Source organism: Rhinoraja longicauda, chromosome 19, assembly GCF_053455715.1.
Source record: "Rhinoraja longicauda isolate Sanriku21f chromosome 19, sRhiLon1.1, whole genome shotgun sequence".
Taxonomy (NCBI): domain Eukaryota; kingdom Metazoa; phylum Chordata; class Chondrichthyes; order Rajiformes; family Arhynchobatidae; genus Rhinoraja; species Rhinoraja longicauda.
In genome coordinates, this window is record NC_135971.1 from 7,696,243 (window position 1) to 7,720,768 (window position 24,526).

General features: G+C 49.8%; 1 pseudogene across 1 annotated transcript in view; it reads right to left on the reverse strand.

Moving 5' to 3' along the window:
* Positions 1-9,507: 9,507 nt before the first annotated feature.
* LOC144602613 (regulator of G-protein signaling 8-like) overlaps positions 9,508-24,526 on the reverse strand; it is a 16,994-nt pseudogene continuing 1,975 nt past the window's right edge. Inside the window, exons 2-4 of the transcript XR_013548467.1 lie at positions 22,263-22,324; positions 16,436-16,602; positions 9,508-11,814 (exon numbers count right to left, since the gene is read on the reverse strand). The product of XR_013548467.1 is annotated as a regulator of G-protein signaling 8-like (transcript). The remainder of the gene's footprint in view (positions 11,815-16,435; positions 16,603-22,262; positions 22,325-24,526) is intronic.

A 24,526-nucleotide genomic window follows, 5' to 3' on the forward strand; every position in this document is an offset into this window, starting at 1 on the left:
GCCTTCTCCCCATAACCTTACCAATCAAGGATCTGTCAATCAGGACCTTACAAATATCCATTGACTTGGAGATAGACACAAAATGCCGGAGTAACTCAGCGGGACAGGCAGCATCTCTGGGGAGAGAAAATAGACAATAGACAATAGGTGCAGGAGGAGGCCATTCGGCCCTTCGAGCCTGTACGCACCGCCATTCAATGTGATCATGGCTGATCATTCTCAATCAGTACCCCGTTCCTGCCTTCTCCCCATACCCCCTGACTCCGCTAGCCTTAAGAGCTCTATCCAGCTCTCTCTTGAATGCATTCAGAGAAATGGCCTCCACTGCCTTCTGAGGCAGAGAATTCCACAGATTCACCACTCTCTGACTGAAAAAGTTTTTCCACATCTCAGTTCTAAATAGCCTACCCCTTATTCTTAAACTGTGGCCCCTTGTTCTGGACTCCCCCAACATTGGGAACATGTTTCCTGCCTCTAACGTGTCCAACCCCTTAATAATCTTATACGTTTCGATAAGATCTCCTCTCATCCTTCTAAATTCCAGTGTGTACAAGCCTAGTCGCTCCAGTCTTTCAACATATGATAGTCCCGCCATTCCGGGTGACGTTTCAGTCCGAGACCCTTCTTTAGACCTCCTCAGCCGCCTCCATAGCTTCTGTCCTTCTCCCTTGAGTCCCCCACCCTCCAACATGATTGAGGTGCGCCTTGGACTGACGTCGCCTGCTTTTGTTCGAGTTTCTCTGAATTCCTATTTTTCTACTGTCAATCAATGGACACTTTGAATACAACCAGAGGTGATTATCTGCATGCACAGACTGGATGGTTACCGACAGATAGAGGTGTAGAACAATTGGGTGTAAACTCATTTTAAGGCTATGGCTCCACTCCAAGACCCACCTCGTGTGGTGATTCTGGTGAATCTGTGAAATGGGAGGGTGAGGACGTTTATGTTCAAGGGAGGAGTGAGAAGGTTGGTGTAAAGTTCTCAATGTGGAAAGCAAGACATAGCTTGGCAAGTGTCTATTGTCTATAGAGGGCAGTGGAAGCCAATGGAATGCTGGCCTTCATAACAAGAGGAGTTGAGTATAGGAGCAAAGAGGTCCTTCTGCAGTTGTACCGGGCCCTGGTGAGACCGCACCTGGAGTACTGTGTGCAGTTTTGGTCTCCAAATTTGAGGAAGGATATTCTTGCTATGGAGGGCGTGCAGCGTAGGTTCACTAGGTTAATTCCAGGAATGGCGGGACTGTCGTATGTTGAAAGGCTGGAGCAATTAGGCTTGTATACACTGGAATTTAGAAGGATGAGGGGGGATCTTATTGAAACATATAAGATTATTAGGTGATTGGACACATTAGAGGCAGGAAACATGTTCCCAATGTTGGGGGAGTCCAGAACAAGGGGCCACAGTTTAAGAATAAGGGGTAGGCCATTTAGAACGGAGATGAGGAAGAACTTTTTCAGTCAGAGAGTGGTGAAGGTGTGGAATTCTCTGCCTCAGAAGGCAGTGGAGGCCAGTTCGTTGGATGCTTTCAAGAGAGAGCTGGATAGAGCTCTTAAGGATAGCGGAGTGAGGGGGTATGGGGAGAAGGCAGGAACGGGGTATGATTGAGAGTGATCAGCCATGATCGCATTGAATGGCGGTGCTGGCTCGAAGGGCTGAATGGCCTCCTCCTGCACCTATTGTCTATTGTCTATAGAGGGCAGTGGAGGCCAATTGACTGGATGAATTTAAAAGAGAGTTCGATAGAGCACTCGGGGCTAGTGGAATCAAGGGATATGGGGAGAAGGCAGGCACAGGTTATTGATTGTAGATGATCAGCCATGATCACAATGAATGGCGGTGCTGGCTCAAAGGGCCAAATAGCCTCCCCCAGCACCTATTTTCTATGTTTCCAATGGTGCAGGGGCCATGATTTTAAATTCACACTTACATATATCAACCTGCAAATAACCGTTCTCCTTGAATAGTGTAGACCCCCCCCCCCCATAACATTGGACAGCAGGTAATCCCAGAGACCCTGGTTCAATCCTTACCTCTAGTGCTGTCAATAGACAATAGGTGCAGGAGGAGGCCACTCGGCCCTTCGAGCCAGCACCGCCATTCAATGTGATCATGGCCGATCATTCTCAATCAGTACCCCCCGTTCCTGCCTTCTCCCCATACCCCCTGACTCCGCTATCCTTAAGAGCTCTATCCAGCTCTCTCTTGAATGCATTCAGAGAATTGGCCTCCACTGCCTTCTGAGGCAGAGAATTCCACAGATTCACAACTCTCTGACTGGAAAAGGTTTTTCCTCATCTCCGTTCTAAATGGCCTGCCCCTTATTCTTAAACCGTGGCCCCTGGTTCTGGACTCCCCCGACATTGGGAACATGTTTCCTGCCTCTAACGTGTCCAACCCCTTAATAATCTTATATGTTTCGATAAGATCCCCTCTCATCCTTCTAAATTCCAGTGTCTGTGCGTGCGTAGAAACAAGGGAATGCAAATGCTGGTCATAGAAACATAGAAAACAGGTGCAGGAGTAGGCCATTCGGCCCTTCGAGCCTGCACCGCCGTTCAATATGATCATGGCTGATCATCCAGCTCAGTAGCCTGTACCTGCCTTCTCTCCATACCCCCTGATCCCTCTAGCAAAAAGGGCCACATCTAACATATAGCCAATGAACTGACCTCAACTACCTTCTGTGGTCAACGTAAAAAGATACAAAGTGCCGGAGTAACAGCGGGTCGGGCAGCATCTCTGGGGAACATGGTTAAGTGACGTTTAGGGCAAGTGGCCAGTGGATAGAGGAGATTGGGGGGGGGATTCATTAACAGATGTGCGAGCAAAAGCTGGTAAGAAAAAGACAAAAGGGTGTCAGTTTCGCGCGGCAGAGTGGCGCAGCGGTAGAGTTGCTGCCTTACAGCGCCAGATTCCCTCGTTCAATCCTATCCGTGGCTGCTCTCTGTGTGGAGTTTGCTCGCTCTTCTTGTGACCACGTGCGTTTTCCCCGGGTGCTCCGGTTTCCAGCCACACTCCAAAGGTTTGCAGGTTAATTGGCCTCTGTAAATTTTCACTCGTGTGTAGGATAGTGTTAGTGTACGGGGTGAACGCTGGCCGGCGTGGACTCGGTGGGCCGAATGGTCTGTCCTCATGCTGTATCTCTCGAGGTTAAAGTCAGATAAGGGGATCTCAGCACACTGCGAGACTGAGTTGTTGTTCTTTTTAAAATTATTTCTTTATTTTATCACCCCCGTCCTTTACAGGCTCCACTGGCTCCCCATCCCCCAGAGAATCCAGTACAAAATCCTCCTCATGACCTACAAAGCCCTCCATAACCTGGCCCCATCCTACCTGACTGACCTCCTCCACAGGCACACTCCCACCCGCACCCTCCGCTCTGCTGCTGCCAATCTCCTGCCCCCCCCCCCTCCATCCGGACCAAACTCAGATCCTGGGGGGACAGGGCTTTCTCCATCGCTGCTCCCACCCTCTGGAACTCACTACCTCAAACCGTCAGAGACTCCTCCTCACTCACCGCATTCAAAACATCACTGAAGTCTCACCTGTTCAACACTGCCTTCAACCACTGAAGGTCACCTTTTCTGTTCGTTTATTTATTTATTTTTATGTTTTATTTACCCTGTAAAGCGTCTTTGAGTGTCCGGAAAAGCGCTATACAAATGTAATGTATTATTATTATTTTACTGTACATCAGAGCAGGCGGTTTCTGCTGTCATCTCATGCTGACTTTCCTCCCTCCATCTCCAGCATTTCCCAGTTCAACACAATCTTCGAGAGGGGGAACCTCTGAACTACATGCGCCCCATCGAACACAGGGTGCTATGTGCATGTGGTATGGGGTGGGCTGGGTAGGGGGTTGAGGGGTGGGTGTGAATAAGGATAAGGGGGAAGTCTTTTAGGACCGAGATGAGAACGTTTTTTTTCACACAGAGAGTGGTGAGTCTGTGGAATTCTCTGCCACAGGAGGTAGTTGAGGCCAGTTCATTGGCTATATTTAAGAGGGAGTTAGATGTGGCCCTTGTGGCTAAAGGGATCAGGGGGTTATGGAGAGAAGGCAGGTACAGGATACTGAGCTGGATGATCAGCCATGATCATATTGAATGGCGGTGCAGGCTCGAAGGGCCGAATGGCCTACTCCTGCACCTATTTTCTATGTTTCTATGCAGTGAGCAGCCATTTCACAACTGATGAATGGTCAATTGTTAGAGGGGAGAGGCTGGAGGATGGGGGATAGGAGTGGGGGGGGGGGGGGAGAATTGGGGGGGTCTCCAAGAAAGGGAGAGGTACATGTGGATGCATTTGTTTTAAAAGGAGGAGAGGCTGTGGAGTGCACAAGAGGCCACAAAGTGCTGGAGTAACTCAGCGGGTCAGGCAGCATCTGTGGGGAACATGGATAGGTGACGTTTCACAGAGTGCTGGAGTAACTCAGCGGGTCAGGCAGCATCTGTGGAGAACATGGATAGGTGACGTTTCACAGAGTGCTGGAGTAACTCAGCGGGTCAGGCAGCATCTGTGGAGAACATGGATAGGTGACGTTTCACAGAGTGCTGGAGTAACTCAGCGGGTCAGGCAGCATCTGTGGAGAACATGGATAGGTGACGTTTCACAGAGTGCGGGAGTAACTCAGCGGGTCAGGCAGCATCTGTGGAGAACATGGATAGGTGACGTTTCACAGAGTGCGGGAGTAACTCAGCGGGTCAGGCAGCATCTGTGGAGAACATGGATAGGTGACGTTTCACAGAGTGCTGGAGTAACTCAGCGGGTCAGGTAGCATCTTCCTGCTAGATGCAGGAAAAATGTTCCCAATGTTGGGGGAGTCCAGAACCCGGGGCCAAACAGTCTAAGAATAAAAGGGAGGCCATTTAAAACTGAGGTGAGGAAAAACATTTTCACCCAGAGAGTTGTGAATTTGTGGAATTCTCTGCCACAGAGGGCAGTGGAGGCCAATTCACTGGATGGATTTAAAAGAGAGTTAGGTAGAGCTCTGGGGGCTAGCGGAATCAAGGGATATGGGGAGAAGGCAGGCACGGGCTGCCAATTGTGGACGATCAGCCATGATCACAATGAATGGCGGTGCGTACAGGCTCGAAGGGCTAAATGGCCTCCTCCTGCACCTATTTTCTATATTTCTATGTTTCTATCTCCGGAGAACATGAATAGGTGACGTTACGTGTTGAGACCCTTCAGTATACTGTGTGGAGTGCTGTGGTTAGGCTGTTGTGTAGAATTCAGGGCGTATTGCAGGAAAGTATCGAGCATTGTGGGAAATGTGAGGAATTAAGGGGGGCATTTACCGAATTGAAGGGGGAATATGCGGAATTAAGAGGAGCATTGTGCGGAACTAACCTGGCATTGTGCAGAGAGCCTTTCAACCGTTCCGACACGGGGAGTTTCGATCGCCCTGACGCGAGGGCTTCGGACAGTCGGCAGTGGCGACTGCAGACGGTTCAACAGCCCCGAACGCGTGTGAACACAAAGTGGAAGCTGATTGAACTTTATTACCTTCCATCACAGTGAGGAATGTGGAATCCGCTGTGGTGGGTGTTTATAGACAATAGAAAGGAGGCCCTAGCAGGGAAGACGGTAGAACAGCAATCGCAGGTATTCCTGGGAATAATGCAGAGGTTGCAGGATCAATTTATCCCAAAGGGGCGGAAAGACTCTAAGGGGAGTAAGAGACACCTGTGGCTGACGAGGGAAGTCAAGGACAGCATAAAAATTAAGGAGAGGAAGTATAACATAGCAAAGAAGAGTGGGAAGACAGAGGATTGGGACTCTTTTAAAGAGCAACAAAAGTTAACTAAAAAGGCAATACGGGGAGAAAAGATGAGGTACGAGGGTAAACTAGCCAATAATATAAAGGAGGATAGCAAAAGTTTTTTTAGGTACGTGAAAAGGAAAAAAATAGTCAAGGCAAATGTGGGTCCCTTGAAGACAGAAGCAGGGGAATTTATTATGGGGAACAAAGAAATGGCAGACGAGTTAAACCGTTACTTTGGATCTGTGTTTACTGAGGAGGATACACACAATCTCCCAAATGTTCTAGGGGCCGGAGAACCTAGGGTGATGGAGGAACTGAAGGAAATCCACATTAGGCAGGAAATGGTTTTGGGTAGACTGATGGGACTAAAGGCTGATAAATCCCCAGGGCCTGATGGTCTGCATCCCAGGGTACTTAAGGAGGTGGCTCTAGAAATAGTGGAAGCATTGGAGATCATTTTTCAATGTTCTATAGATTCAGGATCAGTTCCTGTGGATTGTAGGATAGCAAATGTTATCCCACTTTTTAAGAAAGGAGGGAGAGAGAAAACGGGTAATTATAGACCAGTTAGTCTGACATCAGTGGTGGGGAAGATGCTGGAGTCAATTATAAAAGACAAAATTGCTGAGCATTTGGATAGCAGTAACGGGATCATTCCGAGTCAGCATGGATTTACGAAGGGGAAATCATGCTTGACAAATCTACTGGAATTTTTTGAGGATGTAACTAGGAAAGTTGACAGGGGAGAGTCAGTGGATGTGGTGTACCTCGCTCGACTTTCAGAAAGCCTTCGACAAGGTCCCACATAGGCAAAATTAGAGCACATGGTATTGGGGGTAGGGTACTGACATGGATAGAAAATTGGTTGACAGACAGAAAGCAAAGAGTGGGGATAAATGGGTCCCTTTCGGAATGGCAGGCAGTGACCAGTGGGGTACCGCAAGGTTCGGTGCTGGGACCCCAGCTATTTACGATATACATTAATGACTTAGATGAAGGGATTAAAAGTACCATTAGCAAATTTGCAGATGATACTAAGCTGGGGGGTAGTGTGAATTGTGAGGAAGATGCAATAAGGCTGCAGGGTGACTTGGACAGGTTGTGTGAGTGGGCGGATACATGGCAGATGCAGTTTAATGTAGATAAGTGTGAGGTTATTCACTTTGGAAGTAAGAATAGAAAGGCAGATTATTATCTGAATGGTGTCAAGTTAGGAAGAGGGGATGTTCAACGAGATCTGGGTGTCCTAGTGCATCAGTCACTGAAAGGAAGCATGCAGGTACAGCAGGCAGTGAAGAAAGCCAATGGAATGTTGGCGTTCATAACAAGAGGAGTTGAGTATAGGAGCAAAGAGGTCCTTCTACAGTTGTACCGGGCCCTGGTGAGACCGCACCTGGAGTACTGTGTGCAGTTTTGGTCTCCAAATTTGAGGAAGGATATTCTTGCTATGGGAGGGCGTGCAGCGTAGGTTCACTAGGTTAATTACCGGAATGGCGGGACTGTCGTATGTTGAAAGGCTGGAGCGATTGGGCTTGTATGCACTGGAATTTAGAAGGATGAGGGGGGATCTTATTGAAACATAAAAGATAATTAGGGGATTGGACACATTAGAGGCAGGAAACATGTTCCCAATGTTGGGGGAGTCCAGAACAAGGGGCCACAGTTTAAGAATAAGGGGTAGGCCATTTAGAACGGAGATGAGGAAGAACTTTTTCAGTCAGAGAGTGGTGAAGGTGTGGAATTCTCTGCCTCAGAAGGCAGTGGAGGCCAGTTCGTTGGATGCTTTCAAGAGAGAGCTGGATAGAGCTCTTAAGGATAGCGGAGTGAGGGGGTATGGGGAGAAGGCAGGAACGGGGTACTGATTGAGAGTGATCAGCCATGATCGCATTGAATGGCGGTGCTGGCTCGAAGGGCTGAATGGCCTCCTCCTGCACCTATTGTCTATTGTCTATTGTTTATTGACCAGTCTCCATCTCCCGAGGCCACAAATTTCCCTTGGTCAAACCACCACCCTCCCTCCCTCCTCTCCCCTACCCGCCCCACACTAGTCTCCCCTGAACAGAGCCTTGTCCCGAAGCGTTCTCCCTCTCCTCGGAAGAGGCCACAAGACGGACATCGTCCAGGTATTATCCAGAGATTGTGGACTTTAACAATAGACAATAGGTGCAGGAAGAGGCCATTCAGCCCTTCGAGCCAGCACCGCCATTCAATGTGATCATGGCTGATCATTCTCAATCAGTACCCCCGTTCCTGCCTTCTCCCCATCCCCCTGACTCCGCTATCCTTAAGAGCCCTATCTAGCTCTCTCTTGAATGCATTCAGAGAATTGGCCTCCATTGCCTTCTGAGGCAGAGAATTCCACAGATTCACAACTCTTTGACTGAAAGTTTTTCCTCATCTCCGTTCTAAATGGCTTACCCCTTATTCTTAAACTGTGGCCCCTTGTTCTGGACTCCCCCAACATTGGGAACATGTTTCCTGCCTCTAATGTGTCCAACCCTTTAATAACCTTATACGTTTCGATAAGATCTCCTCTCATCCTCCTAAATTCCAGTGTATACAAGCCTAGTCGCTCCAGTCTTTCAACATAAGACAGTCCCGCCATTCCGGGAATTACCTAGTAAACCTACGCTGCATGTCCTCGATAGCAAGATTGTCCTTCCTCAAATTTGAAGACCAACACTGACCACACAGTACTCCAGGTGCGGTCTCACTAGGGCCCTGTACAACTGCAGAAGGACCTCTTTGCTCCTATACTCAACTCCTCTTGTTATGGAGGCCAACATTCCATTGCTTTCTTCACTGCCAACATCGTGGGCCCGCGGTCTCTGGTGAGAAGAGGCCGACTCGGGAGCTCCGTGCCGCGGAGGGTTTCAACCGTCCTGACGCGGGAGTTTTGATCGTCCCGACACAAGGGCTTCGGAGAGTCGGTAGAAACATAGAAAATAGGTGCAGGAGTAGGCCATTCGGCCCTTTGAGCCTGTACGCACCGCCATTCAATATGATCATAGCTGATCATCCAACTCAGTATCCCGTACCTGCCTTCTCTCCATACCCCCCCTGATCCCTTTAGCCACAAGGGCCACATCTAACTCCCTCTTAAATATAGCCAATGAACTGGCCTCAACTACCTTCTGTGGCAGAGAATTCCACAGATTCACCACTCTCTGTGTGAAGAAATGTTTTCTCATCTCGGTCCTGAAAGACTTCCCCCTTATCCTTAAACTGTGACCCCTTGTTCTGGACTTCCCCAACATCGGGAACAATCTTCCTGCATCCAGCCTGTCCAACCCCTTAAGAATTTTGAAAGTTTCTATAAGTTCCCCCCTCAATCTTCTAAATTCCAGCGAGTACAAGCCGAGTCTACCCAGTCTTTCTTCATATGAAAGTGCTGCCATCCCAGAATCAATCTGGTGAACCTTCTCTGTACTCCCTCTATGGCAAAATGTCTTTCCTCAGATTAGGAGACCAAAACTGTACGCAATACTCCAGATGTGGTCTCACCAATGCCCTGTACAACTGCAGCAGAACCTCCCTGCTCCTATACTCAAATCCCCTCGCTATGAATGCCAACATACCATTCGCTTTCTTCACTGCCTGCTGCACCTGCATGCCTACTTTCAATGACTGGTTCTAGAGGAGCCAGCGCTGCCGTCGCAGCTGCGGCTTGCCTGCAGTCCGTCTGTCTTTTGTGTTTTTTGTTGTTTTTGTCTGAATTGTAGTTTAATATGATGTAGTGTTGTATGTTATGTTTTGGGGGGGGGGGGTGGGAGGGAACGGGAACTGTAACATTCTCTCTCCAGAACGGAGACGTGACCTTTGTTCTGTGTCGTGTCTCCGTTCCCGTTGTGGCCTACCACCGCCCATTCACCTGGGAACACCTGGGGCTCTGGTTCGCAGAGCCCGCGGCGCGGACTCACCACCTGGGGCGCTGGCTGCCTGCGGATGCTGCGGGCGCGGCTGCGACTCGTCTCCGGAGGCTCCGGCGCGGGCCGCGTGGACGTCGGAAGCCCGCAGACCCCTGGGTGGGGGCCGACATCGGGAGCTCCGGCAACGGCAGAGGCAGCGTGTTCGCCCGCCCCGAATCGCGGGGCTTGGGTTCGGCCCGTCGCGGACCTTTCACCGTCCGGCGCGGCCTGAAATAGGCCGTTGACCTTTCACCGCCCAGCGGGGCTTCAATATCGGGAGCCCCGACCGCCTCGACGTGGCAAATCCAACAGCCTGACCGCGGGACAAGACGGCAGGGAAGAGAAAAAGACATTTTGGCCTTCCATCACAGTGAGGAGAGACTGGAGGAGACTCACTGTGATGGATGTTTCTTTTTGTTTGGTGTTAGTTGTGATTGTATGTGTTATTGCATTTTTATTGATTAATCTTATTGGTCTTATTGTTCAACTGCGGGTCATGTTTCATTTTACTACACATTTATGTGTATGTGACAAATAAACGACGATTGACTATTGACTATTGGTGTACCACGACACCCAGGTCTCGTTGCATCTCCCCTTCTCCTAATCGGCCACCATTCAGGTAATACTCTGCTTTCCTGTTCTTGCCGCCAAAGTGGATAACCTCACATTTATCCACATTATACTGCATCTGCCATGCATTTGCCCACTCACCTAACCTATCCAAGTCACGTTGCAGCCTCCTAGCATCCTCCTCGCAGCTAACACTGTCCCCCAGCTTCGTGTCATCCGCAAACTTGGAGATGTTGCATTCAATTCCCTCGTCCAAATCATTAATAGATATTGTAAATAGCTGGGGTCCCAGCACTGAGCCTTGCGGTACCCAACTAGTCACTGCCTGACATTCCGAAAAGGACCCGTTTATTCCTACTCTTTGCTTCCTGTCTGCAGTAGCGGCGACGGTGGACGGTTCAACAGCCCCGACCGCGGGCGAACACAAAGACGAAGCTGATTGAACTTTATTACCTTCCATCACAGTGAGGAATGTGGAATCCGCTGTGGTGGATGTTTACATTACATTTTATTAGATGTGGCTGTGTGCCTTGTTGCTTTTCACTTCCTGTGGCTGTTCGGTGACTCCAAATTTCACTGCCCCTTAACTGGTACATGTGGCAATTAAATTGATCTTGAAATCTTGACGTTCTGGAAAGACATGGGAGCCAACATCCCGGCGAACCCCAGCCCATTCCAGAGGAGGGGCACTCTCGCGCGGCCACAGAGTCGTACAGCAGCGGAAAGAAGGCCGTTCGGCCCCATCGTGTCCATGCCGGCCCTCCATCAGCCACTCGTGGTTCGGAGAATGCCGGGGTTCTGTGCATCGGGGAGAAAGCGCAGGGGACAGAGAGGGAGTTTCCACCCCCCCAGCCTCCCAAACTACTCACCCCCCCCCCCGGCAACTCTTCACCCTAGCTCCAGGTGCAACGATGGCCTCGTCAGTCCCGTGCCCCCTCCTCGTCCCTTCCAAAAAAACCAGAGAGAAGGCAATCCTTCCGCCCATTGGCGCGTCCAATCCGAGAACTCCCTCGCCCGAGTTCACAATAAATAACATGGCTCTTCGGCCCATCGCCTTCATTCGCTCCTTGGATAGTTGGCGGAGAGGCAGGAGATGCAGAGTAGACCACCTGACCGCGCCCCGAGTCAGTTTCTCCCTCCAGGTCAGCAAGGGCAAAATTGTGGGGTGGTTGGGGGGGGGGGGGGGGGGGGGAGAAGGAAGATGGTCCATGAATCGGGATGTGGAGGGGATTGCCATGCAGAAGGATGGAGGTGTTACAGGCCGATTGTTTTGGGAGGTGAGGGGGGGGTGGGGATAAGTCTCCAAGCCCTCGTTCTCCCCCCCCCCCCCCCCCCCCCGCCGCCTCCCCGACCGGTCGCAGGGCCAGGGAGGAGGCCGCCTACGCCAGGCCGTTGAGCTGCCTGGCTCTGGCCAACCTGCGGTAGAGTTCGGAGCGCAGGAAGCGAGGGTAGGAGTCCGTCTCCATCAGGCTGAAGATCCGCTTCTGGGCCAGGTCGAAGGTGGAGCGGGTGGGTGTCAGCACCATGCTGGACGTGGCCTCTCGCGTGCGTGAGTCAAGGTTGACCTGGAGACGGGGGGGCGGGGGGGGGGCGGGGGGGGTAGAGAGGAGAGGTGTAGAGGGTCAGTCCGGGGAGAGAGAACACAGAGCTGCACAACACAGGAACATACAAACATAGGTGGGGCAGGCAATTCGGCCCTCAGAGCCAGCACCGCCATTCAATATCATCATGGCTGATCACCCAAAATCAGTACCCCGTTCCTGCTCCCCCCCCCCCCCCCCTCCATATACCTTGATGCCATTAGCCCAAAGAGCTGTATTTAACTCTCAATAGACAATAGGTGCAGGAGGAGGCCATTCGGCCCTTCGAGCCAGCACCGCCATTCAATGTGGTCATGGCTGATCATTCTCAATCAGTACCCCGTTCCTGCCTTCTCCCCATACCCCCTGACTCCGCTATCCTTAAGAGCTCTATCTAGCTCTCTCTTGAATGCATTCAGAGAATTGGCCTCCACCGCCTTCTGAGGCAGAGAATTCCACAGATTCACAACTCTCTGACTGAAAAAGTTTTTCCTCATCTCTGTTCTAAATGGCCTACCCCTTATTCTTAAACTGTGGCCCCTTGTTCTGGACTCGCCCAACATTGGGAACATGTTTCCTGCCTCTAACGTGTCCAACCCCTTAATAATCTTATACGTTTCGATAAGATCCCCCCTCAGTCTTCTAAATTCCAGCGAGTATAAGCCTAGTCTGTCCAGTCTTTCTTCATATGAAAGTCCTGCCGTCCCAGGGATCAATCTGGTGAACCTTCTCTGTACTCCCTCTAAGGCTAGAATGTCTTTCCTCAGATTAGGAGACCAAAACTGTACACAATACTCCAGGTGCGGTCTCACCAAGGCTGTACAACTGCAGCAGAACCTCCCTACTCCTATAATCAAATCCTCTTGCTATGAATGCTAACATACCATTCGCTTTCTTCACTGCCTGCTGCACCTGCACGCTTGCTTTCAATGACTGGTGCACCACGACACCCAGGTCACGTTGCATCTCCCCTTTTCCTAATTGGCCACCATTCAGGTAATACTTTCCTGTTCTTGCCGGCAAAGTGGATAACCTCACATTTATCCACATTATATTGCTTCTGCCATGCATTTGCCCACTCGCCTAATCTATCCAAGTCACTCTGCAGCCTCCTAGCATCCTCCTCGCAGCTAACACTGCACCCAGCTTCGTGTCATGATGATGATGGTGGGGAGGGGCAGCTGTCAGGGGTTGTGGTTGAGAAGGTACAAGCATGGGGTTGAGAGGGAAAGAAAGATTAGCCATGATTGAATGGCGGAAAAGACTTGATAGACCACGGCCACAATTAATGAGCAAACTGGGCCCCAGATGAAAGCAAGATTCAGGGTACAGATCAAACACAGAATTCCCTCCTCGTGAAGAAATTCAGCTGTGAAAGAGTTAATCCTGGTGTGTGTCTTGCTTAGGAGCCTGTCTTGCTTAACAAATGGTGGCAATGTTTGTGCGAAGAAGAGGTGAGTGTTGTTCTTATCTAGCCCCAGATGTAACCGTATCCTGTGTTTAAGTTTACTTAAGGGATTTGCTCAGTGGCACATTGTGTGGCTTGTTATCAGGGTTATCATATCATATCATATATATACAGCCGGAAACAGGCCTTTTCGGCCCTCCAAGTCCGTGACGCCCAGCGATCCCCGTACATTAACACTATCCTATACCCACTAGGGACAATTTTTTTACATTTTTACCCAGCCAATTAACCTACATACCTGTACGTCTTTGGAGTGTGGGGAGGAAACCGAAGATCTCGGAGAAAACCCACGCAGGTCACGGGTGAGAACGTACAAACTCCTTACAGTGCAGCACCCCGTAGTCAGGATCGAACCTGAGTCTCCGGCGCTGCATTCGCTGTAAAGCAGCAACTCTACCGCTGCGCTACCGTGCCGCCTAGATTGTACCGGATGAATTATGGTGTACCACCTCTATAAAGAACCTTCGATTCTGACCTACTTCGGAGCTGTCGGTATCTCGCTTTAGAGAGCTGAGTTCCCCGTGATACCACGCTAATAAAGACTGGTGAAGAGAGCCTCCTGCGTGTCAATAGACAATAGGTGCAGGAGGCGGCCATTCGGCCCTTTGAGCCTGTACGCACCGCCATTCAATGTGATCATGGCTGATCATTCTCAATCAATACCCTGTTCCTGCCTTCTCCCCATACCCCCCTGACTCCGCTATCCTTAAGAGCTCTATCTAGCTCTCTCTTGAATGCAGTCAGAGAATTGGCCTCCACTGCCTTTTTTATTTTATTTTTTATTTATTTATTTTTAAAAAAATAAAAATTATTTATAGTATTTTCAATAGGCATACATAAGTGGATAAATATAAGGGAATACATAAGCATAAGCAATGGCAATGTATAACATAAATATCCCCAGGTTGTGTAAAACAAATTGTTATCTATACCTAGAAGATATGTCGGTATATATATGAAAAAGATAAGGATAAAAGAAAAACGAAAAGAGAGAGAAAAAGAAGAAAAAAAAGAGAGGGGAAAAAAAAACCAAAAAAAAACCAGACTGTACCAGGTGGTTAACGAAAACATAGTAGTGTCGCCCGCTCCAATCCCTCTACCTGCATAAAGCAATATCAAGAAGACCGAAAAAGGTTGGAATAAGGTCACATTACATGATATGAAAATATTGAATAAATGGCCTCCAAGTCTGCTCAAATTTGATCGAAGGTTCGTAAACAGTACTTCTAATCTTTTCCAAATTTAAACATGAAATAGTTTGAGAAAACCAATGAAATAAAGTAGGAGGATTGATTTCTTTCCAATTCAACAAAATAGATCTTCTGGCCATTAATGTAAGAAAAGCAATCATCCGACAAATGGGGGGAGATAAACAAGTAGAGTCTATCATTGGTAAACCAAAAATTGCAGTAATGGATGGGGCTGTAGATCAATATTCAAAACCGTAGACAAAGTACTGAAAATGTCTTTCCAGTACCTTTCCAAGGAAGAGCATGGCCAAAACATATGGGTAAGAGAAGCTATCTCAGAGTGACATCTATCACATATAGGATTTATATGGGAATAAAAACGAGCCAGATCAAACACAGAATTCCCTCCTCGTGGAAGAAATTCAGCTGTGAAAGAGTTAATCCTGGTGTGTGTCTTGCTTAGGAGACTGTCTTGCTTAACAAATGGTGGCAATGTTTGTGCGAAGAAGAGGTGAGTGTTGTTCTTATCTAGCCCCAGATGTAACCGTATCCTGTGTTTAAGTTTACTTAAGGGATTTGCTCAGTGGCACATTGTGTGGCTTGTTATCAGGGTTAGATTGTACCGGATGAATTATGGTGTACCACCTCTATAAAGAACCTTCGATTCTGTCCTACTTCGGAGCTTATCGGTATCTCGCTTTAGAGAGCTGAGTTCCCCGTGATAACCACACTAATAAAGACTGGTGAAGAGAGCCTCCTGCGTGTCAATAGGCAATAGGTGCAGGAGGAGGCCATTCGGCCTTCGAGCCTGTACGCACCGCCATTCAATGTGATCATGGCTGATCATCTCAATCAATACCCTGTTCCTGCCCTCTCCCCATACCCCCTGACTCCGCTATCCTTAAGAGCTCTATCTAGCTCTCTCTTGGATGCAGTCAGAGAATTGGCCTCCACTGCCTTCTGAGGCAGAGAATTCCACAGATTCACAACTCTCTGACGGAAAATGTTTTTCCTCATCTCCGTTCTAAATGGCCTACCCCTTATTCTTAAACTGTGGCCCCTGGTTCTGGACTCCCCCAACATTGGGAGCATGTTTCTCTCTAACGTGTCCAACCCTTTAATGATCTTATACGTTTCGATAAGATCTCCTCTCATCCTTCTAAATTCCAGTGTATACAAGCCTAGTCGCTCCAGTCTTTCAACATATGACAGTCCCGCCATTCCGGGAATTAACCTAGTAAACCTACGCTGCACGCCCTCCATAGCAAGAATATCCTTCCTCAAATGTGGAGACCAAAACTGCACACAGTACTCCAGGTGTGGTCTCACTAGGGCCCTGTACAACTGCAGAAGGACCTCTTTGCTCCTATACTCAACTCCTCTTGTTATGAAGGCCAACATTCCATTGGCTTTCTTCACTGCCTGCTGTACCTGCATGCTTCCTTTCAGTGACTGATGCACTAGGACACCCAGATCTCGTTGTACGTCCCCTTTTCCTGATTTGACAACCATTCAGATAATACTCTGCCTTCCTATTCTTACCACCAAAGTGGATAAGCTCACACTTATCCACATTAAACTGCATCTGCCATGCATCCGCCCACTCACACAACTGTCCAAGTCACCCTGCAACCTCATAGCATCTTCCTCACAGTTCACACTACCACCCAGCTTTGTATCATCTGCAAATTTGCTAATGGTACTTTTTAATCCCTTCATCCAAGTCATTAATGTATATTGTAAATAGCTGCGGTCCCAGCACCGAGCCTTGCGGTACCACACTAGTCCACTGCCTGCCATTCTGAAAGGGACCCATTATACCCCACTCTTTGCTTTCTGTCTGTCAACAATTTTCTATCGATGTCTCGTGTCCGCGCCTTATTTTTCTCAAGCAGGCGAAAAATCTGCTCCCGCACCACCCTCGCGCCCCCGTCGCCCACGTTCTCACCTCTCGTGGGGCGTGGATGGTGACAAACTCGGCACAGATGTTCCTGGCCTTGGCAGCGAGGTTTGCCCACAGACCTGGTGTTCCTGTAGTCCTCGCAGGCCTGCCAGAAGTCGATGTTCTCCTCGCTGAACTCGGTGTGCAGAAGCCCTTGAAAGCCATCAGTCCGTCTGTGGAGAAAGGGGTAGATCGTCGAGCGGAGAAGGGGGGGGGCGCGGTGGCGCGGCCTTACAGCGCCAGAGACCGGGTTCGAACCTGACTGCTGTACAGAGTTTGCACGTTTCTCCCGGTTATCCTGCGTGGGTTTTCGCGAGATCTACAGTTTCCTCCCACACTCCAAAGACGTGCAAGTTTGTAGGTCAATTGGCTTCGGTACAAAAGTAACTTTTACCTACTGTGTGTAGGCTGGTGTTTAGGTGCAGTAGAAAATAGACAACAGACAATAGGTGCAGGAGGAGGCCATTCGGCCCTTCGAGCCAGCACGGGAAGAATGTACAAACTCCACTGTGTCTCCCTGATTTTCGTCACAGCTAGTATTTCCACTGACTGGATAGCAAGGAGCAAAAAGCTGTTCACTGTACCTCGAGACACGTGACAATAATAAACAATAGACAATAGGTGCAGGAGGAGGCCATTCGGCCCTTCGAGCCAGCACCACCATTCAATGTGATCATGGCTGATCATTCTCAATCAGTACCCCGTTCCTGCCTTCTCCCCATACCCCCTGACTCCGCTATCCTTAAGAGCTCTATCTAGCTCTCCCTTGAATGCATTCGGAGAATGGGCCTCCACTGCCTTCTGAGGCAGAGAATTCCACAGATTCACAACTCTCTGACTGAAAAAGTTTTTCCTCATCTCCGTTCTAAATGGCCTACCCCTTATTCTTAAACTGTGGCCCTAGTTCTGGACTCCCCAACATTGGGAACATGGTTCCTGCCTCTAACGTGTCCAACCCCTTAATAATCTTATATGTTTCGATAAGATCCCCTCTCATCCTTCTAAATTCCAGTGTATACAAGCCTAGTCGCTCCAGTCTTTCAACATATGACAGTCCCGCCATTCCGGGAATTAACTAGTAAACCTTTCAATGCTTTCAATAGCAAGAATATCCTTCCTCAAATTTGGAGACCAAAACTGCACACAGTACTCCAGGTGCGGTCTCACTAGGGCCCCTGTACAACTGCAGAAGGGACCACTTTTGCTCCTATACTCAACTATAAACTGAGCAGAAGAATAGGAGAGGTTCAGAGAGATATGGGCCAACGCAGGCTGGTGGGACTTGTGCAGATGGGATCACAATGTTACAATCAGAAACATTTAGACTGGTACATGAATAGGACATGTGAAAAGAGATGTGGGGCAAATGCAGGCAGGTGGGACATGTAGATGGGGCAGGTAGACACAAAAAGCTGGAGTAACTCAGCGGGACAGGCAGCATCTGTGGAGAGAAGGAATGGGTGACGTTTCGGGTCGAGACCCTTCTTCAGACTAAGTGGGGCATGTTGGTCGGCTTGGAAAGTTGGGCCGAAAGGCCTGTTTCCACGCTATATGACTCTAAATGAGAATACCTATCAAGACAAGTCAAGTCAAGTTTATTTGTCACATACATGTACAAGATGTGCAGTGAAATGAAAGTGCGGATTGTGCTAAACTACAAAACAGAATAGAAAAAAAAAAAAAATTTAACACAAAAAAAAAATTAATACAGTAAATTAAATTAGTCCCTGGTGATATGAGAGTTAACATTCCTGATGGCCTGTGGGAAGAACTCCGTCTCATCCTCTCTGTTTTCACAGCGTGGACAGCGGAGGCGTTTGCCTGACCGTAGCAGCTGGAACAGTCCGTTGCTGGGGTGGTAGGGGTCCCCCATAATGTTGCTGGCTCTGATCTGCACCTCCTGATGTATAGGTCCTGCAGGGGGGTCGAGTGTAGTTCCCATAGTGCGTTCAGCTGAACGCACTACTCTCCGCAGAGGCCTTCCTGTCCTGGGCAGAGCTGTTCCCAAACCAGATTGTGATGTTTCCGGACAAGATGCTTTCTACAGCCCCAGAGTAGAAGCACTGAAGGATTCTCAGAGAGACTCTGAATTTCCTCAGCTGTCTGAGGTGGTAAAGGCAAATCTGATTCTTCTCGACGTTATCTAGTCTGGTCTCTTCTCTCAACACACACCAAACCACCGTCCCTGGGGAAAAACTAACAGAAACTCATCCTGCTATTACTCAGAGAGAGGTAAATTGATCTCCTATCTGTTTGCCCAACAGGTTCCGCTGTAGCAGCCTCCCGCCAGCAGAGGAGGGTGTCCGACCAACTTTATTTTTTTTTAACCAAAAATAATGTCATCAATTATTAAAAGTGATATTTACAGTACAAGTATCAAAGGAAATAACACCCACCACCATAATAAAAACAAAATCAAACACAAATAGTAAATGAACTACTAAATGAGTCAAACAAAAATACTAATGAACTACTATGTAAACTAAACATAGCACAAAAAGTAAGGAAATTTGTGTTTGGTAGATTATTTCTTTGTTGTAACAATGCTTCTTGGCAATAAATCTTATACCGTTGGAAAGCCTGTTTATTTCCCTTTAAATGGTGCCACATTTGTAAGGAACATGCATTTGTGGGATGAGCAGCATGGGTTGCGCCCATGAAAAATTTGCCAAATCTTCTCTGCCAATGCCAAACAGCTTATTCTGCCATTGACTCTTGTTCGGTGTTGTTTGGTGGATTGGATGATTGAAGTCTGAAGAAACAAGACATATTGGCAATTTAACAATTTATTCATTTAATGAACAGAGCCACAGTAGCGTGTGGAAGAACCATACACAGCCACAACAGCCTGGCACCTCCTCCTCATGCTGGTCACCAGCCTGGTCACACACTGTTGTGGGATGGCATCCCATTCTTGTCAGCAACTGGGGGTACCAGAAGCTCAAAACAAGAGTCAATAGCAACAGCAGAATAAGCTGTTGGCATTGGCAGAGAAGATTTGGCAAATTTTTCATGGGCGCAACCCATATACTCAGCTCTGCTGCTCATCCCACAAATGCATGTTCTTACAAATGTGGCACCATTTAAAAGGGAAATAAACAGGCTTTCCAACGGTATAAGATTTATTGCCAAGAAGCATTGTTACAACAAAGAAATAATCTACAAACACAAATTTCCTTACTTTTTGTGCTATGTTTATAAATAGACACAAAATGGCAGCCTGTCCCTCTGAGTTACTCCAGCACTTTGTGTCTACCTTCGATTTAAACCAGCATCTGCAGTTCTTTCCAATACATGTTTATATTTTCATGTATATGTGTATGTTTATATATATATATATAGTAACCCGTGCCTGCCTTCTCCCCATATCCCTTGATTCCACTAGCCCCTAGAGCTCTAGTGGCAGTGTGAACTGTGAGGAAGATGCTATGAGGTTGCAGGGTGACTTGGGACAGGTTGTGTGAGTGGGCGGATGCTTGGCAGATGCAGTTTAATGTGGATAAGTGTGAGGTTATCCACTTTGGTGGTAAGAATAGGAAGGCAGATTATTATCTGAATGGTGTCAAGTTAGGAAAAGGGGACGTACAACGATATCTGGGTGTCCTAGTGCATCAGTCACTGAAAGGAAGCATGCAGGTACAGCAGGGCAGTGAAGAAAGCCAATGGAATGTTGCCTTCATAACAAGAGGAGTTGAGTATCGGAGTAAAGAGGTCCTTCTGCAGTTGTACCGGGCCCTAGTGAGACCGCACCCTGGAGTACTGTGTGCAGTTTTGGACTCCAAATTTGAGGAAGGATATTCTTGCTATTGAGGGCGTGCAGCGTAGGTTTACTAGGTTAATTCCTGGAATGGCGGGACTGTCATATGTTGAAAGACTGGAGCGACTAGGCTTGTATACACTGGTATTTAAAAGGATGAGAGGGGATCTTATCGAAACGTATATGATTATTAAGGGGTTGGGGCACGTTAGAGGCAGGAAACATGTTCCCAGTGTTGGGGGAGTCCAGAACCAGGGGCCACAGTTTGAGAATAAGGGGTAGGCCATTTAGAACAGAGATGAGGAAAAACTTTTTCAGTCAGAGAGTTGTGAATCTGTGGAATTCTCTGCCTCAGAAGGCAGTGGAGGCCAATTCTCTGAATACATTCAAGAGAGAGCTGGATAGAGCTCTTAAGGATAGCGGAGTCAGGGGATATGGGGAGAAGGCAAGAACGGGGTACTGATTGAGAATGATCAGCCATGATCACATTGAATGGCGGTGCTGGCTCGAAGGGCCGAATGGCCTCCTCCTGCACCTATTGTCTATTGTCTATCTAACTCTCTCTTAAACCCATCCAGTGACATGGAGTGTGTGAGGTTGCAGCCCCCCTGTTCCAATACCTAAAGGGGCTGCTCCTTTGCCTTCTGGCCGCACTTCACGCCCACCGCCCTCATCTCTGGACACCCTGTGCGTTCGGGGAGAGGTAGGGGGGGGCTGAAGATGTCCTGGTTGGGTTAGCTCCTGGGCCTGGCCAAGCTGGCCATCTGCGACTCACGGCGCCAGGCGGAAGAGGGCTGTGCCCGAGCCGGCTGCCTGCCCCTTTTCCGGGGTTACGTCCATGCCCGGGTGGCACTCGAGAGGGACCACCCGCTGCCCACGGGCACCCGGGATTTCCGGGACATCTGGGCACCTCTGGGTGTAGAATGCATCCTCGATGTGGATTGTAATATAAAAAACATAGCACAAAAAAGTAAGGAAATTTGTGTTTGGTAGATTATTTCTTTGTTGTAACAATGCTTCTTGGCAATAAATCTTATACCGTTGGAAAGCCTGTTTATTTCCCTTTTAAATGTGCCACATTTGTAAGGAACATGCATTTGTGGGATGAGCAGCAGAGCTGAGTATATGGGTTGCGCCCATGAAAATTTGCCAAATCTTCTCTGCCAATGCCAAACAGCTTATCTGCTGTTGCTATTGACTCTTGTTTTGAGCTTCTGGTACCCCCAGGTGCTGACAAGAATGGGATGCCATCCCACAACAGTGTGTGACCAGGCTGGTGACCAGCATGAGGAGGAGGTGCCAGGCTGTTGTGGCTGTGTATGGTTCTTCCACACGCTACTGTGGCTCCTGTTCATTAAATGAATAAATTGTTAAATTGCCAATATGTCTTGTTTCTTCAGACTTCAATCATCCAATCCACCAAACAACACCGAACAAGAGTCAATGGCAGAATAAGCTGTTTGGCATTGGCAGAGAAGATTTGGCAAATTGTTCATGGGCGCAACCCATATACTCAGCTCTGCTGCTCATCCACAAATGCATGTTCCTTACAAATGTGGCACCATTTAAAAGGGAAATAAAACAGGCTTTCCAACGGTATAAGATTTATTGCCAAGAGCATTGTTACAACAAAGAAATAATCTACCAAACACAAATTTCCTTACTTTTTGTGCTATGTTTATATATGTACATATCCCTCGTCTACATATGTGTGTCCAAATCCCTCTCCCCGCCTCTCCCTATCCCCCCTCTCCTCTCCCTATCTTCTCCTCCCTCTCCTCCCCTCCCCTCCCAACCCTCCCTCGCTGGCAGACCCTGCTGCATGGACCCCCTGCTGCATGGACCCCCGCTGCATGGACCCCCTGCTGCATGGACCCCCCCCGCTGCATGGACCCCGCTGCATGGACCCCCTGCTGCATGGACCCTCTGCTGCATGGACCCTCGCTGGCAGACCCTGCTGCATGGACCCCCGCTGCATGGACCCCCGCTGCATGGACCCCCGCTGCATGGACCCCCCGCTGCATGGACCCCCGCTGCATGGACTCCCGCTGCCATTCGGCCCGAACTAGGACTCACATCGATGGGTTAGCAGATCGTCCAGCGACTTGGCCCACTGCTCGGCCTCCTCACTCGTAGGCCTAGACACGACAGAGGAAAGGTGTCAGAGGGTGGAGGGGCCGAGGGGGGGAGGGGAGATGCCAGAAAGGAAGGGACCCAAGGGTAGGAGGCGGGGAGGGAGGGTGTGGGGTGGGGGAGGGGAGGGGAGGGGTAAGGTGAAGGTGAAGGGGAGGGGGAGAGGAGATGGGAGAGGGTAGGGTGAAAGGGAAGGGAGGGGCGGGGATGGTAGGGTGAAGGGGGGAGAAAAGGGGGAGGAGAGGGGAGGGGATGGAGAGGGCAGGGGGAAGGGGAGGGGAGATGGAGTGGAGGAGGGAGGGGGGGCAAGGTGAAGGAGGAAGGGGGAGAGGAGGGGGTGGAGGAATGGGGGCAAGGTGAAGGGGAAGGGAAGGGGAGGGGGGTGGAGGGAGGGGGTCAAGGGGAGGGGGAGGGCGAAGGGGAGGGGAGGGGGTAAGGGAGAGGGGAAGGGGAGGGGAGAGGGGAATGGGAGGGTGGGAGGAGAGGGGAGGGGAGGCAGAGGGCAGGGGGAAGGGGAGGGGAGGGGAATGGGAGGGTGGGAGGAGAGAGGAGGGGAGGCAGAGGGCAGGGGGAAGGGGAGGGGAGATGGAGTGGAGGAAGGGGGGGGGCAAGGTGAAGGGAAGGGAAGGGAGTGAATGGTATGTTGTCATTCATAGCAAGAGGATTTGAGTATAGGAGCAGGGAGGTTCTGCTGCAGTTGTACAGGGCCTTGGTGAGACCGCACCTGGAGTATTGTGTACAGTTTTGGTTCTCCTAATCTGAGGAAAGACATTCTAGCCTTAGAGGGAGTACAGAGAAGGTTCACCAGATTGGTCCCTGGGATGGCAGGACTTTCATATGAAGAAGGACTGGATAGACTAGGCTTGTACTCGCTGGAATTTAGAAGACTGAGGGGGGGACCTTATAGAAACATATAAAATTCTTAAGGGGTTGGAGAGGCTAAATGCGGGAAGATTGTTCCCGATGTTGGGGGAGTCCAGAACCAGGGGTCACAGCTTAAGGATAAGGGGGAAGTCTTTTAGGACCGAGATGAGAAAACATTTCTTCACGCAGAGAGTGGTGAGTCTGTGGAATTCTCCACCACAGAAGGTAGTTGAGGCCAGTTCATTGGCTATATTTAAGAGGGAGTTAGATGTGGCCCTTGTGGCTAAAGGGATCAGGGGGTATGGAGAGAAGGCAGGTACAGGTTACTGAGCTGGATGATCAGCCATGATCATATTGAATGGCGGTGCGTACAGGCTCGAAGGGCCGAATGGCCTACTCCTGCACCTATTTTCTAGGTCAAGGTGAAGGGGGAGGGGAGTGGATGGAGGAGGAAAGGGGGTCAAGGTGGAGGAGGAATGGAAGGGGAAGGGAAGGGGATGGGAGGGGGTGGAGAGAGGGGGGGTGGAGGGAGGTGGAGGGAGGGGGAGGTGGAGGAGGGGGAAGGGAGGGGGGAGGTGGAGGGAGGGGAGGTTGAGGGGAGGGGGGGTGGGGAGGAGATGGGTGGAGGGAGGATGGAGGGAGGGGGGTGTGGAGGGAGGGGGGTGGAGGGGGAGTGGAGAGAGGGGGGAGTGGAGGGAGGGGGGGTGGAGAGAGCGGGGGTGGAGAGAGGGGGGTGGAGGGAGGGGGGGTGGAGAGAGGGGGGGTGGAGGGAGGGGGGGTGGAGAGAGGGGGGGGTGGAGGGAGGGGGGTGGAGAGAGGGGGGTGGAGGGAGGGGGGTGGAGGGAGGGAGGTTGAGGGAGGGGGGGTGGAGAGAGGGGGGGTGGAGAGAGGGGGGGGGTGGAGAGAGGGGGGGTGGAGGAGAGGGGGGTGGAGTGAGGGGGGGTGGAGGGAGGGGGGGTGGAGAGAGGGGGGTGGAGGGAGGAGGTGAGGGAGGGGGGTGGAGAGAGGGAGGTGGAGAGAGGGGAGGTGGAGGGAGGGGAGGGGAAGGGGTGGAGGAGGAAGGGGGGACAAGATGAAGGACAAGATGAAGGGGAAGGGGAAGGGGAAAGGGAAAGGGAAAGGGAAAGAGAAAGAGAAAGGGAAAGAGAAAGAGAAAGAGAAAGAGAAAGAGGAAAGAGAAAGAGAAAGGAAAGAGAAAGGGAAAGAGAAAGGGAAAAGGGAAAGGAAAGGGAAAGGGAAAGGGAAAGAGAAAGGGAAAGGGGAAAGAGAAAGGGAAAAGGAAAGAGAAAGGGAAAGAGAAAGGAAAGGGAAAGGGAAAGGGAAAGGGAAAGGGAAAGGGAAAG